We start from the raw sequence: 15,023 nt of genomic DNA, 5'->3' as shown, positions 1-15,023 counted from the left end.
AGTAAAATTATTCCTTATGCCTTTTATTCAACTCCAGGCCTATTCCAAGCCCCAGACAAGTATAAGTTTTATGCAAAACCCTCTCTTCAGCTCCATTCATTCATCTCCATGCTGCATCCAGAGCTGTCAGATGAGATAACCTAAGAAGAGCGGGACTCAGGCAGCTTTAGCACAGACAGATGTGGAATCATTACAGTTCAGCCAGAGAAAGCCTCCTGGAGATGCTAGTATCCTGTGCAAACAGAATCTAACCGATGTGAGGAAGTGTAAATTACATCTGTCTGTACCCACTTTTTGCCAGCCTCCTTAATACACCAGACCATGCACCCAGGCATAGATCTCAGATGCCTGGGCGGTCAGCGCTGAGTTCTGGGCCAGCTTGCAGTGAGGGAAGGCTGCAACTGTGTCCCACCACTCGGTCATTTCTCTTCAGTGGCTCTCTTGCTTTAGGAGTCCAGGTGGTCCTCTCGGATTGTATCTGTCTCTAGATATAATTCCTACTTAGCAGTACTGTTTTATCCATGCAGCAAAATATATCATCTGCCCTGACAATCTGCAAGGATGTTCTGAAAAGAACTGTAGTATTAAAGAGTTCAAGGCCTGGGAGGACCTCCCAGTAGAGATGGACAGGGCAAATGGCTTTAGCTAAAGAGGGAAGGTTGCTTCTCTTAACCATGGGTCAGATTTGGCTGGCAGAAGCCAGTGAAAATAAGCTCTGTGTAGCTATATGAACAAAGTTATTGGTAGCAACCTTATAAACCTCTGAGCTTGAAATATGGGGGAATTAGTAGAAAGGAGATTGTACAATAATCCTGTACATTAGTGCCACATGCTTGAGTAATAAATGGACATCAGAAATTCTCATTTATGAAAGCAAGTTGGCCATCCTGGGCAATATTGAGACATGTTAAAAGATTCTTAGGGCTGAATCACAGGACACCCAAGTCACCCAGGGCTGAGAGGGAAGAGAGCTGGAAATAAGACCTGGATATGAATCTCAGAGCCATGCAGTGTCAAGTACATTGAGAAAGTCATGTGCTGTCTGGCAAATCCCCCACCTGTCTGGTGAAGATCATGTTGGAGATCTGAGAATTGATGTGATGTAATTGTGTAGGACTCCTCAGAGATACAGCAGAGCTATAGCTACCTAACATAACACTTAGATTAAGTAACATTTCAAAGAAACATCTGAAGAGCAGTGATGGAGCTCATGGGCACCTCTTCAAGTGGTTGCTTTCCACTGAGTAACAGTAGATTTATTGACAAGAGTCCAACAACCTGTAGCCTTTTTGCCTCCATCAGCTTTTCTGGGGACAGTGTTTACATACCTGTCTTATAATACTGCCAAAAGCTGTTCTTCCATTCAGATTCAAGTTTGATCTGCCCCGGCATATATGTATCCCTGCAGACTACCAGATCAAACTGGAGAGTGGGACAAATAACTTCCCTAAACAGCTTCATAATAAAGTGAAAGAAAATCCATGTTCGCGGAACAGCTTTTCAGCCTCAGGGACAGATGCTGAAGGACTCGTGGTGCTGCCAGTGTTATAGCCTCAGAGTTTCTAAAAACAACAGTTGATAATTTTCTATTACCAAAGTGTTGTGGTGAGCTTAGTGTAATTTTATGTCAGACCTCACTCTGACAGATCAGAGTGAGTTGAGTACTGAATTCATAATTAATGATTGCTTAAATAATCTAATTGCATTTGTTTCAGGCAGATAGAATGTAATTCTAAATGATACTACTTATTCATGGCACTTTAAAGGGGTTGATTTTCCTAAGATGAGAACAATTATAAGCAAAAAATGATTGGAGGAAAAACTGAAACAAAATTATGTGTATTATAGTTAAGAGTTGTTGGAGAAAACTTTGGTAGATGCCATTTCTTCCACATAGATGCATGCAATTTTGCAGTCATCAAAGTATTCTTAGTGAAGAATCTGTCCGTATTAAGGAAAACAAAACCCAGCAATAATAATTAAAAAACCCAAACAAAAAAGAATGTATTTGATAACAAAGGCAGTGGATTAACTCTTATGTAATGCGGAAAACTGAAAGGGTAGTTAGAAAGAGCAGTCGGATTCAGAAATGAAAGTTATGTTCACTAGCATTGAGGACAGTAAGAGAATGTGTATATAAATTTATCTGTATGTGTATATATCAGGAAGAAAATCGAGTTTGTTTGGCCAGTTGTTGTTAGATGATGATAGTAAAGTGGTCTGTCATGATACCACAAAAAAAAGTGTCCAGCCAAAGATTCATAGCTCTGGAAAGAAGCAGTCTGATAGGTTCAGATAATACGGAGATAATAGAAAGCTGCTTGTTCCAGCAGTAACTAGGCAGTGTCTTAAATGGCACCAGGTAGAACTGTTGTACATATCTAGAAATGGAAAAATTATATTCAACAATTTTGAGGAAAGGTGTTTTTGCGTCTCTAGTTAGGAAAAACAAATTGGGATGACCTTTGTTTAGGTATAATGATGAATGGCAGGGAGAGGAAGGCACATTACACTAGAATCTGGTAATAAAACATGGAAGACATGCAGCAGACTCTCTGTACCAGAACAACTGAGTCCCCCCTGGACTTCCCAGATTTTGTTCAAATCAGTTATTGAGAATACAGTTTTCAGATACTAAAAGCTAGTGAAACGCTAGACCAGCATTAGATGCTAATTAGACAAACTAGGTCAGATGCTAAGAATGGTCTGGTCAGCTTGGAGAGGTGATTTTATGTGGACAGTGAGCTTTCAGGAAGACAAATGCAAATTCATACATTCAAGAATCCCCGTGAACATAGAGAAGATGGCATTTTAGGGAACAGTGATTCATCTGGAAGTTGCTGTGCAGGAAGACACTGAACAGAGAAAGCAGGATCAGTCTTTTCTTCTGGCAAAATCTGAAATGCCAAGAATGATATCTCCTGTATTCCAGGCTGGGATTTCCCAGGCAGAAATACACACACCAGGCAAGGGATCAAATATCTCCAGAACATATCAAGACTCCTTGTGCTTGCACAATGGAAGTGACTAACACTTGCACAGTAAATTCAATCTGTGAGCAATGTCTGCTTGACATCCTAGAAGGGCACTGGAGAGGATGGTGGCTCATAAAACCAGCATATCTTCCAGTAGAGCTGTCAAATGCCAATTCCTCAGTGCCTTGATGTGAGCAGCTCCATATGCCATGATGTCGCTGTTCTCATTTTGCATCCCATGTGTTCATCAGGAACACTGATATGTGTGGAAAAACCCATGGTGGTCCTACTCACTAAACAGTTGAGCAGGAGTTCCTAGAATCACCACTAGGTAAGACAGAAAGCCGTGCATCTCTGCTGCACCTGGGAAGAAGGGTACATCAAGGTGAAGGGAGGTAGTAGCATCTCTGTGCTAGGCATTTGCCAGGATGGTGCTCGGTTCTGAGCCCTTCAGCCAACAGCCTAGTTTGATGCAAAAATTACTGGATGCAGACTTTTCTGGACATGTTTTACCTCCAAGAACACTTTATCCCCTTCCTTATCATCCTGTAGGAATACATATGGGTGTAAGCCATGGCCTTGGATCTTGCAATACCTGCTGTAAGCAATATAACTCATAGGCTGGGAGACTCTCTCCTGAGATAAAGATGCTTTTTCCTGTGCATAAATGACAACTTCATTTGAGGACACGTTTTGTCTGGGCTCTCCAGATCTCTCAGATCAGAGTTTTCAACTGGTTGTTAAAGCAGAGGTCCCTGACAATGCCCCTTTCCATTCATGTCCTGAACAGATTAACAGCTCTGCCTCACCCATCTCCCAATCCATCACAGCACCACAGCCCCCCATTTGCTTTGTGACCCCATACCAAGCACAGGCAGTCTGTGCAATGGTAACACACTCACAAGCTACCACTGGGACGAGGTATTGTATAACAAGAGGTATGAATATGACTGGAGGGGAAGAGGAACCACCTGTGAGTCTTACATTCAGTGTTTGAGGCTTCAGCTCCTGTCCAACAAAACATTTCACTCTTCCGTGGGATATGTTGCTAGGTGCACGCTCATATGGATGCACCGGTGTTTATGTACACACACACACACAATACGCACATTCATGAGGTGTGTGTATTCTTTGGGCTCTCATCTGAGAGACTCCCTCTCTCTAGTCCCTCTCCCGTTTCTGTTTTCCTGCTATACAAACTTGTTAGCAACCCTTCTGCCCTAAGGGCGCTAAAGGAGCTGTCTGCATGCACCTTTTTTTTATCATTATTTTTAAAGCATCAGTTCTGTCCATCATCCAGCCACCTAGGGTGAGACTAACAAATCTCTTCTCTCCTAGCACCTAGAATAGCCATGATGACATCACTCACCATGAGCTCAGGAAGTGTGGGTTAGATGAGTGGACAGTGAGGTAGATTGAGAACTGGCTGAAAGGCAGAGCTCAGAGGGTTGTCATCAGTGGCATGGAGTCTAGTTGGAGGCCTGTGGCTAGTGGAGTTTCCCAGGACTCAGTACTGGGTCCCATCTTGTTCAACTTATTTATCAGTGACCTGGACGAAGGGACAGAGTGCATCCTCAGCAAGTTTGCTGATGATACCAAGCTGGGAGGAGTGACTGATACACCAGAGGCCTGTGCTGCCATTCAGAGAGACCTGGAGAGCTGGACAGAGAGGAACCTCATGAGGTGCAACAAGGGCAAGTGCAGGGTCCTGCACCTAGGGAAAAATAACCCTAGGCACCAGTACAAGTGGGGACTGACCTGCTGGAGAGCAGCTCTTCAGAGAAGGACCTGGGAGTGCTGGTGCATGACAAGTTGACCAGGAGCCAGCAATGTGCCCTTGTGGCCAGGAAGGCCAATGGTCTTCTGGGGTGCATTAGGAACAGTGTTGCCAGTAGGCTGAGGGAAGTGATCCTACCCCTCTACTCAGCTCTGGGGAGGCCTCATCTTGAGGCCTGCATCCAGTTCTGGGCTCCCCCATACAAGAGAGACATGGAGCTACTGGAAAGAGTCCAGCATAGGGCTACGAAGATGATCAGAGGGCTGGAGCATCTGCCCTATGAGGAACGGCTGCGAGAGCTGGGCCTCTTTAGCCTGAGGAAGAGAAGACTGAGGGGGGGATCTTATCAATGTCTACAAGTACCTGAAGGGAGGGTGTCAAAGGGATGAGGCTAAACTCTTATCAGTTGTCTCATGTAACAGGACAAGAGGCAATGGGCAAAAACTGAACTACAGGAAGTTCTGCCTGAATGTGAGGGGGAATTTCTTCACTGTGAGAGTGACAGAGCCCTGGAAGAGGTTGGCCAGAGAGGTTGTGGAGTCTCCTTCTCTGGAGATCTTCAAGGCCTGCGTGGACGGAAGCCTGTCCAACATGCTCTAGGTGACCTTGCTTGAGCAGAGGGGTTAGACTCCCCTTCCAGAGGTCCCTTCCAACCTTACCAATGAGCTCTGGTCCTCCTAATATGAACCACCTTTTCCACATCTCAGCAATCAATACTCAAATAGCTGCAGGGTAAACTTTTCATGAAAGCCATTATCCAGAGCAAAAAGCTGATTTTGAATGTTAGGAGATAAAGGCCTATAAGGATAGGCTCTTCCTCTTCAGAGGACTTTTACTCTCTTCCAAATCCCCATATCCATACTGCCTGCAAAGAGCACATGGCAAGAAAAGTCCTGGTGGTGCTTTCTCCTAAGTCTAACTTGTGTCAAGGTTAATTGTATTGTAAATTAGTGAGTCGCAGCTGAGAAATTCAAGGGATTTCCAGTGAAAAACAACTGTAGGAGGACATGAAAGTAAAATCATTCCTGGACACACCCTAACACTTGCAATATTTTCATTGTAAAAAGTAAGGAAGAGTCTGAACAGCACCTAGGAATGTCCCTGTGTGCCACACCAAGTATCATGCCGTGTTCATGATTGGAAATTACATGTAATAGGGCAGCAAAGTTTTAAATCAGGTGCTTGCCTTAGCTGCAGTTAAGGCACTTTCTTAATTTTCAGGTGAAGCTGATTGACCCTATGAGATTGTGGAGCAATTTGGCCTGGGTTTTTCACTCAGAAATAAGGGGGAACAGGGCCAAGGTTGCAGAACCACCAGCCTTGGAGAGAAAGTTCAGGCTTATCCGTGGATCCCATGTGGGTAGGAGTCTGTTTGCACAATTTTAAGACTATGAACACGCATCATTTTCTAGACATGCTCTCCTCTCCCATCAGTCTAGGTGGTGTGTTTCCATGGTCTGTAGAGTGTGGTCAGCTACCATCCATGCCTTTTGTATGTTATGTTTAGTTCTGTTGCATGTATCTCCCTGCTCTCTGGAAGGCTCCCAGACATGTACTTTCATTCATATTTGGTATTTAAGGTATAGTCCATGTGGTGTCAGTGTGTAAGGAAAGTGACTTCTCCCAGAGGTTGCTCACATTCCCCAAAGGACTCCTGTCACAGGTGGCAAATGACACCTGTACGGTTCATGTGCACATCCAGTCAGTTAAATGGCATGTGGGAAATTGCTGTAGTCATGGAGTTTTCTTTAATTCCAAGAAATAATTATGGCATAGCCAAGGCATCTAACGCTGCTTTATAGACAATCTAAGAAAAGTATTAGTACTCTCTTATGTTAGTAATATATCATAAATGATACAGAGAAGCTGCACAATACTATTCAAGGGATAAGAAGAGGTTTTCTCCCTAAATCCAGTTGTTGATCTGCTCATTCGCAGAAGCAAGATGATTGATAGCCCAGTTCTTTGGAGCCCAGCTAGAGGATGTATTCTTAGAAACTAGAACCTCATTTTCTCATACTGCAAAATGTCACTTCCCAGGACTGGCTGCACAGAAGTTGGATTTTGCTACTTGCCTTCAGACCCAAACAGTACAACAGATTGATGAATATTGATCTTTTTTTAAAAAACCTAACCTGATAATTGTCTGATTACAAATACATTAAAATTGATCAGAGAGAGGAGCAGGACAGATTTTTATGGTAGTGTAACTTGAATCATGTCTCTCAGCTAAAAGAACCCAGAGGAAGGTTAAGAATTCCACACCTGAATTTGTCAGGTTGTTTACTGGCCTTGTCCATGGCCACAATACCTATTTCATGTGTCTCTCCGGCACAGTAACCTTCATTCACACTTGTGTTTGTTGGGTAACTCCTGAGTATAGCTGCAGGGTGGCTCGTTACATGGTTCATTACAGATACTAACCCTGGCAAATAACCCTGTGTGCTATGCGGTGCTGTGGGGTATCCCTTCTAGAAGAATTTACAGTCGTATTATGCTAAGTTGCTTGAGGACGTTATTTCATGTAATGGTTGTGCTTTTGATGTTTGGATATGTTGCTATAGATTGTAATGGTATTTTTAATTCAGGACATTGGAGATTTGTCAGTTCATAATACAGTATTCAGCTAAAGGGTTATTTTCTTTAATTTTATATTCTGAGGTGTATATCCTCTGGAGTGTTTTCTAATGAAAACAGCAGTCTAGAGAGAGATCTGGAGAGAGGTCCAGAGAATGATGATGCTATCAGCTACCTTGGAACAGGTTTGTGGGACAGACACCAAAGCCATCTTCTTTGGCCTAAAGGGAACATCAACACACCTAGAAGCATTCTGCTTTGTCTCCATGCAGTTGCAAGAGCCTTTGGTCCTCTACAAGCTGTTAGAAAGGAACATTGTGCATACTTGCAGTGCTGTAGCAACCAATGATCTGCATGACCTGCACAGTGCTTGGCACAAGCAGGCATTGCACTGCTCTGTGAAGCACCCAGGGTGACAGGTGACCATCCTGGTTTGTGTGCTAGAATGTGGGCTGTTCAATGTGAAGGCATGCGCCCATCCTGGGTAAAGGACCCAATAGCTGACCACTATCCCAGCCAGTTCAGTTTGAGGGAGCCATAGACTCTTTCAGTAGGTTGTGCTCCAGCTGGAATGACTTGAAACCAAAAAGAGTGATCTGGCAGTGCATCCTCTGGGTGTGTTTTTGTCAAGAGGGGTGGAGAACCCCAGCTGAGAACCAGTGAGACCTACCATCTCTGACCTATATGCTTATGAGACCTGCTGTTTCAGCACAGCAACCAAATGGACAAGAGGAAGCATTTTGTTTCTGCCAGCAGATGAGTCTGCAAATAAATTCAGGTTGTCCCTAAAACAGGAAGAGTATTTTGTCTTTGTAACCTCTCCAGCCTGCATCATGCTTAGCCACCACGATAAGCTAGAAACATGTATTAGCCTATAGCTAAAACCATTAACTTCACAAGCAAGTGCTGTTAAGAGGAGGGAGAGGTGACAGCCTTGCCAGACAAGCCCCCAGCAATGGCAAGTGGAGGAGTGGTCCAGTCTGCCATTAGAGGGGGGGAAGTGGTTAGCTCTGGAGAGAGCTCAGCAGGGAGACTCACAAGCAGTGCAGCTGCTGAAGGTCAGTGGGGTTCTTTGGCAGCAGGGCATGATAGATCAAAGGCCTTTGGGAGCACTGGAGGCTCAGAGCAGGCCCTGCAAAACTTATCTGCAGCACTGGGGGCTTTTACCAGGGTTGGCTTTCTTTAGGTATTTCCAATGCTTTTTGTCTATGTATGTGAGTACATAGCTCATTAAAGAGAATGTATGTGTGTTTGGCAGGGTTTTGCAAGCCTCAGCCTGAAGTGAGGTGATTTACTGGAGAAAGCAGACGGGTTCACTAGAGCTTTGTGTGGGGGTGGGGAGAACATATAACCCCCAACCCATCTGGGAATATTGTTAGCAGCTCCTGCATACCCTGAGTGGTGAGCGGAGCCTTCCAGCCAAGTGGCAAGCCAGCTCCTGCCATGTGTTCCTCTGGGGGCTTCGCCAGCAAGGTCTTTTCTTCCATCCTTTCATTGGGTCCATTCACCATCACTCTCTGCCTCCTCCCCTTCTCCCTGTCCCCTCCCATCTTGTCTGCTGGATCCCTAGCAATCTCTTGACACCTCAGGGGAAGGCTGGGAGGTGTAACCATCTCTAGCAAGAGAGAGAGAGAGAGAGAGAGGGAGAGCAGGAGGGAAAGAAAAAAGAAGCCAATAAAAGGGAAGTCTAGGAAGGTGGTGGTGGAGGGGGATGGGGCTACTCCTCTGTCTGTGGAACTGCAGATTATTTTGCATGGATTGTTGAAGAGAAAAGCGAGCTGCGTTTGTGAAGAGACTAAGAAATAAGCAGCTCGTTGCTCGGGTAAGTGCTAATATGAGCTCCCCTGCTCTCATTGTCTGTTGTTCGGTACCTCCATCCCCACATCCTATTTTGGTTAGTTACATAGTTTTTTTAATTCTTATTAGAATTGTTTGATGAATCAACTGCATGCTTCAGTTGTTAGAGATCATATCACCTCTGATACATGTGTGTGTGTGTGTGCATGTGTGCGCGTGTACATGTGGAAAGATGCCTGTTCTCTGAATATACGTTGAGACATTTTTCCAACTCTCAGTAGGGTGTCTCTGTTGGAGTGTTATACTACAGCATACTATACACATGCATACACACACAAACAAATGGTGTTTGGTATTATTGATTTAAAAATCCATTCATTCATGCAATTATTGAAATAGCTAGACTGTATGGCAGCTGAAAATTACAAAGAGGCTCTTTAATCACAGCCCTCATTCAGATGTGGCTACTTTTCTTGATCCTGAGCCTGACATTTTCAGTATTATGTTTTCTAACAAAGCTACATTTAAAGATAAATTCAGCAGTGGTTATTGCTCCAAATTACATGGTTGTCATGGAGATGGTACAGAGAAGCTGAAATGATATGACTGCATCTGGACTAGAGTAAAGCTTTACTGTCGAGTGAGATCCTGCCTTACCTCCTGTGTCTTTTTGTTGGTGCTAGGTTACAATTTATTTCAATCTTGAATGAAGCAATTCCGTATTACAGGATTTAGAGGTCGTGCTGCTGTGAAGGGTGTGTGTTGGCCCCCCTCAGTGCTGTGTTATTATCTTAATTGTGATATTAGCATTTGTGTCTCACTGAATTTCTTCTACCAGACTGAGGAGGAAGAAAACACAAGAAGGACAGATAGTTTTAAGAGCCACAGCTAGGGCTGGGAGTACTTTCTAAAAAGGTACCTGCCATGCCCACACCTCCTTGCTGGTTTCCACATTTGAGGGGACAAAAGAAAAAGGATTCTCTGATTTTAGCCATGTTTGTCTTCCATTTTCCTATCTCAACTTTGACAATACAGATAGGCAGTCACCTGCCCATCACTAAGAGGAATGTCTTTTGATTTTGTTTCATTATATTTGTTTTCTTTGCAACTGGTTACGTGAATGTGTTGGCAGCTGGGAAAGAAAATCCATAATTTATGAGGAAGAAATTTTCCTGCCTAAGGCTAGCTAGAACACAAAGAGTATATCTGTGGGAAAGGCATGTAATATGTTACAGATGTGTATTTCTCTAGTGGCTAGGAGTAAATCACACTATTGTGCTCATCTTCATTATTGTGGGTGTTAGACTGATTTTAGTCAGTATTTAATTTCATTGTGTACTTACACAATAAATGTGTAATTTGGAGCCTAAGTTTACATCTGTAAAATGCTTTGGGAATGTGTGTGGCTTTGTCTTCATAAATACAATTTCACCCTTTTCTGTAAGCCCAAGCCTATTGTGGGGATGTAAATATAGTAAAAGGCATTGGTGGAAACAAGCCCATCAGAATGGCAGTGTTTCTCCAATTATATCACTAAACATAGGAGAGAATTAATTACTAGGATAAACAGAGCTTTGTAGCTGATGGATCAGAGTGATATTTGCATGGAGTTCCAGGCCTGCATTGTGTTAGCTAGTATTACAGCTTAAATTCCTCCCATGCCCGTAGCATTTTTAACCAGCAGTGTAGCATATTATCATTAGATATTTTTATATAAAACATGCGAAATCCACATATCCCTGTCAAATTGTTCATTACAACTGCTCCAAAGTGTGTGATTCAGCTAGGATTTTCTTTAACATGATTTTTCCTTTACAAGTCCAAGCAAACAATGAATAAAGTCTGAAAGTGGGTGGCCAAGCCCAGAGGGGAAGTCTGAGAGACGGCTGATTCACAAAATGGATGGTTCTCATTTTGGCCATTCTTTTCCTCTAGAAGTTAAGTTCAGGTGGAGGTGAAGTGGGTGGTTTTCCCTTGAGATCCACTTGGATCTGTGAAACTAGAAGTCAAATAGTTCTGAATTAATACTGAGTTTCTTCCTGTCTCAGTGTGTTTTTGCTCTGCAGTCCACTCCAGGACATGTCTTTATTGTACTCTGGGGAAACTGAGGCTTGGAGTGGTCAAGTGACTTTCCCAGGGTGACAGTGACAGTGTTATCAGAGAACACAGGAGCTCTGCCAGCAAGTCCCTTTCTCTAAACACCAGGCCAGCTGAGTAGCAAGATAGTGTGGTCCTGTTTATAAATGCAGTGGGAGGATGATGTTGATGGAGAGCAGCACTAGTTCATGTACTCTGGGTGGATGGAATAAATGTACTTTTTGCTGACGCCACACATTACAGCTGGATGGTAGTAGAGGAGTAAGGCAGCTGGTGTCCAAAATAAGGACACTCTTCTCTGACCTGACATAAATGGTAAGCAAAATGGAGCCCCCTTTTGTGGCATTGTGCAGCCCCATCATATGGCTCTTCACATGGAGTTGAGGACTGAGCACTCAGGAGGAGGAATCCCCTTGCTGCTCTTCATGGTTGCATCCAGCATTGAGTATGAAGACTTTACTCATGTCTCACACCTTTGTTCTCCCACTGATGCTTTGTACACCTCCCTTCCCACTCTGTAATGTCTTACACCATTCTCCTTGACTTCAGCTTATGGCCACATCCTCTCTTTCCTCTTCCCCATTATCTGACGCTTTTCTATCCTCTTCCTCCGTGGGTTTTCCCACCTGTCTGTGCACTCCCAAATGCAGATTCCTCCATCCAATGTTGCACAAACAAGGCTTCAGCCCATGTCTTGATTTATATATGACATGCTTGCCACAAGGCACAGGGCATTGAGCATGTCAGGCCACCATTTTAAAGGAATTGAAGCACTAAGTCCTCTTTGAACTTTGGAGTGCTTTGTGAAATTGTGCTCTCAGGTAAATGCAGGTGTTCTGTCTAACGCTGGAACTGGTGCTTGTTGCCAGAAGGGAACAGGAGGGCCTGCTCTGCTCACACATTCATGTGCAGCCCTGTTGACTTGCACAGGTTGATGGCATTGCTAGCAGGATGTTTTCTGGGATGGGTACAACTGTTGCTATTGCCACCAAAGTGTTGGGCATTGACAGAGCAACTGTTTCTGAAGGAATGCTTAGAGAGCATAAGTGAGCAATCACAGTAGTGGATGATTAGCTGCTCTAAATGACCACATGAAAGTCTTAAGGTCCATGGAACTCTGCTGGTTGACAAGGTCTGGGCTGTAGAGACATATCCTCCTCAGTTTTGTTGAGGAAGAAAATGTCCTCCTCTCCCAGCAGGACAGAAGAGCTTGGCCAGAAAGATGCCTTTCCCTGGGATGTGCGGGGTCAAGGCCCATGGGAGGAACAATGCATCCAGGCTCTCACTGGCCAGATGGGTCCAAAGAGGTCCTGCTTTCTGCATATGAATCTCACGATGCTTCTCTAAGACAAAGCATGGCCCAGCCAAGAATTTCCACCCACATGGAGATGAGAAAGAGAAGAGCAGATTCTGTGACTGGGCAGCAGCAGGCTGATGCACACTTTTCAGATGGCTAGCAGCAGCAGCATGGCACCACAAATGCCATGTCAGTCAAAAGGGAGATGGCAACCAAGCAGTTATGGTGTCAGCATCATAGTCAAGAGTGAGAGGATCGATTCTGGTCTTGGTCCTCAGTTTCTCTGTGAGCTTGGGGAGGTGGATTGCAGGTCAGGGCTAACTGGAATAGAGGAACTTGTGAAGCCCAGAAGCTACCTACCTCGCCTCTCATCCTACTGCTGTCCCTTTGTCTTTCTGCAGGAACCTTCAGGAGACAAATAGCCAAGTCTGCTCAGGGAGGCCTTTCCCTGCAGTCCATACTCCAGCTTTCCTGACCCTGGGCAGCACTTAGTTCTGCTTAGGTCCCAGGCGGGGACACCAGTGATTCCTTCTTCTGAACAAATGCTGCTCCTTTCTCTCTAGCTTTCCTCCTTAATATACTGGATGTTTTTTCTCTGCTCCCATCCTTCTGCACCAGGGCTGCCCCTTCTCCACTCTACTCTCTGAACTCAGCTCAGGAGAACAGGGACACAGTCATTGGAGTAACCCCAATGCTACTCTTACTTGTAACACGTAGGCCAAAGAATACAAGGAGCTGCATATAGTCTGATCAGACATGTGGTGGTGCTGCTGAGGCCCTGAACCATGTGGTCTCCATGCTCTTTCTGGGCTTTGGGCTCAGCCTAGCATTGGTTGAACAGTTTCTCTCGTCTGTTTTTCAGCACCACTATTTATGTCTTCCACTCCTTCCTTTTTGTTCTTTTCTTTGCCACATATCCTTCCCTCATCATTTTTCAGCTTTCTGATGTGTAAGCCAATCTTGGAGAGCCTGGCCAAAGACTGTTGAGGATACAGAACTGGCAGGTAGCCTAGGCTCTTTGCTTTAGGTTTTTTTTGAAGGAACAGCTAATCCCCACATCCTGGACAGGATCCATATTTGTGCTAGGCCCAGGGTGCAAATGTGTACCAGAAAGGGAGACCACACCTAAAGGCAGCTTAATAGCTCCGCTGTGGGTGATCCCAATAAAACTGGTTATAGTATCACCTCTATGGTGTCACCAGCTCAGCAAGGCCTTGCTTCCTCCTAAATCCACTCCCCTCCTCCCTGAGGCATCTTGAATGGTCCCAAGCAAGGGCTGCATTGATGAAATGCCCTGTTGTTGTTAGTTCTCTTGAGACACTTCATACAGGCCAAGAACTCGAAGAATTCATGATGTTTCCTTTCAAGGGAGATGGGCAGGGGATTCATCAGCATTTTTCTGTCTTTCTCTATAGTCTGGTTCCTAGGGTCATATCCAAAAGCCCCTGCAATAGCAGTACCTTAGTCCACTGGTTTTGTATCTCCAGATCTCCATCTTAGGTATCTTAGCACTATGAAGGTCTTCGGTGAAGTATTAAGTACACTGTGAGCATGGAAGGGAGGCAGTTGAGGGGGAGTGAGAATGTTCTGTGATCTACTAGATGAAGCATTTGCTAAGGGGTCCACGACTGGTTTTGGTGACTTGTGTAGTCACTTCCCAGTCTGTATCTCCCTTCCAGGGAATGCAGCTGAGCTCTTGGTCTCTCTGTGGCCTTTCACTCACTCTGTGTTGGAGAATCAAAACCAACTTCCTCAGAAGGCAAACTGCAGCTCCGAGTCAGGAGAGTAAGAAACCAAACTAAATAAAGGTTCCTTTCCTTTCCTTTCCTCTCCCCTTTCCTTTCCCTTTCCCCTTTCCTTTCCCCTTTCCTTTCCCCTTTCCTTTCCCTTTTCCTTCCCCCTTTCCTTCCCCCTTTCGTTTCCTTTCCTTCAGCATCTACTTACAGGCTGCCATGTCAATGCAAGAGCCTCAGCCTTTGCTATTTTTTTTCTTTTTAACTTTAAGGATCTTTTTTAGTCTAGCTGATGCTCTTCAGTGGTTTCAGCACAAATGCAGCATAAATCCAATTAAGATTTATCTGACCTGTAGCTGCAATTTTCAGCCAATGAACAATTTTTCCAAAAAATTTCACACAGTTCTGAGAAAGAGCCTTATATGGATGGAGGGAGAGTTCCCTACAGTGCTTTTCTGTCTCTCTGCAGCATCCAGACCATAGCTGGATGTCTTGGGCCAGCTCATAGAAGCTTCTATACCCCAGCCTATACAAATGAGGATCTGCCAAGCATAATCTCCCCCACAGCCAGCCTTGGGTCCCAGAAGCTTGCAGAAGTCTTTCTTCTGCTCTGTACAGCTATTTCATGTTAGCTGGTGTTAGGCATGTGAGAGTATGGAAAGAGAGCATAGGATTTTCTCCATTTCCAGCCAATGCTTCTCTCTCTTGCGTGTCCTGATACAGTGTCATTTCCTCATTGCATATCCTTATGGAAGGGTCTTGTACACTGT

Source organism: Rhea pennata, chromosome 14 (assembly GCF_028389875.1).
Source record: "Rhea pennata isolate bPtePen1 chromosome 14, bPtePen1.pri, whole genome shotgun sequence".
Taxonomy (NCBI): Eukaryota; Metazoa; Chordata; class Aves; order Rheiformes; family Rheidae; genus Rhea; species Rhea pennata.
This window is presented reverse-complemented; position numbering follows the sequence as displayed.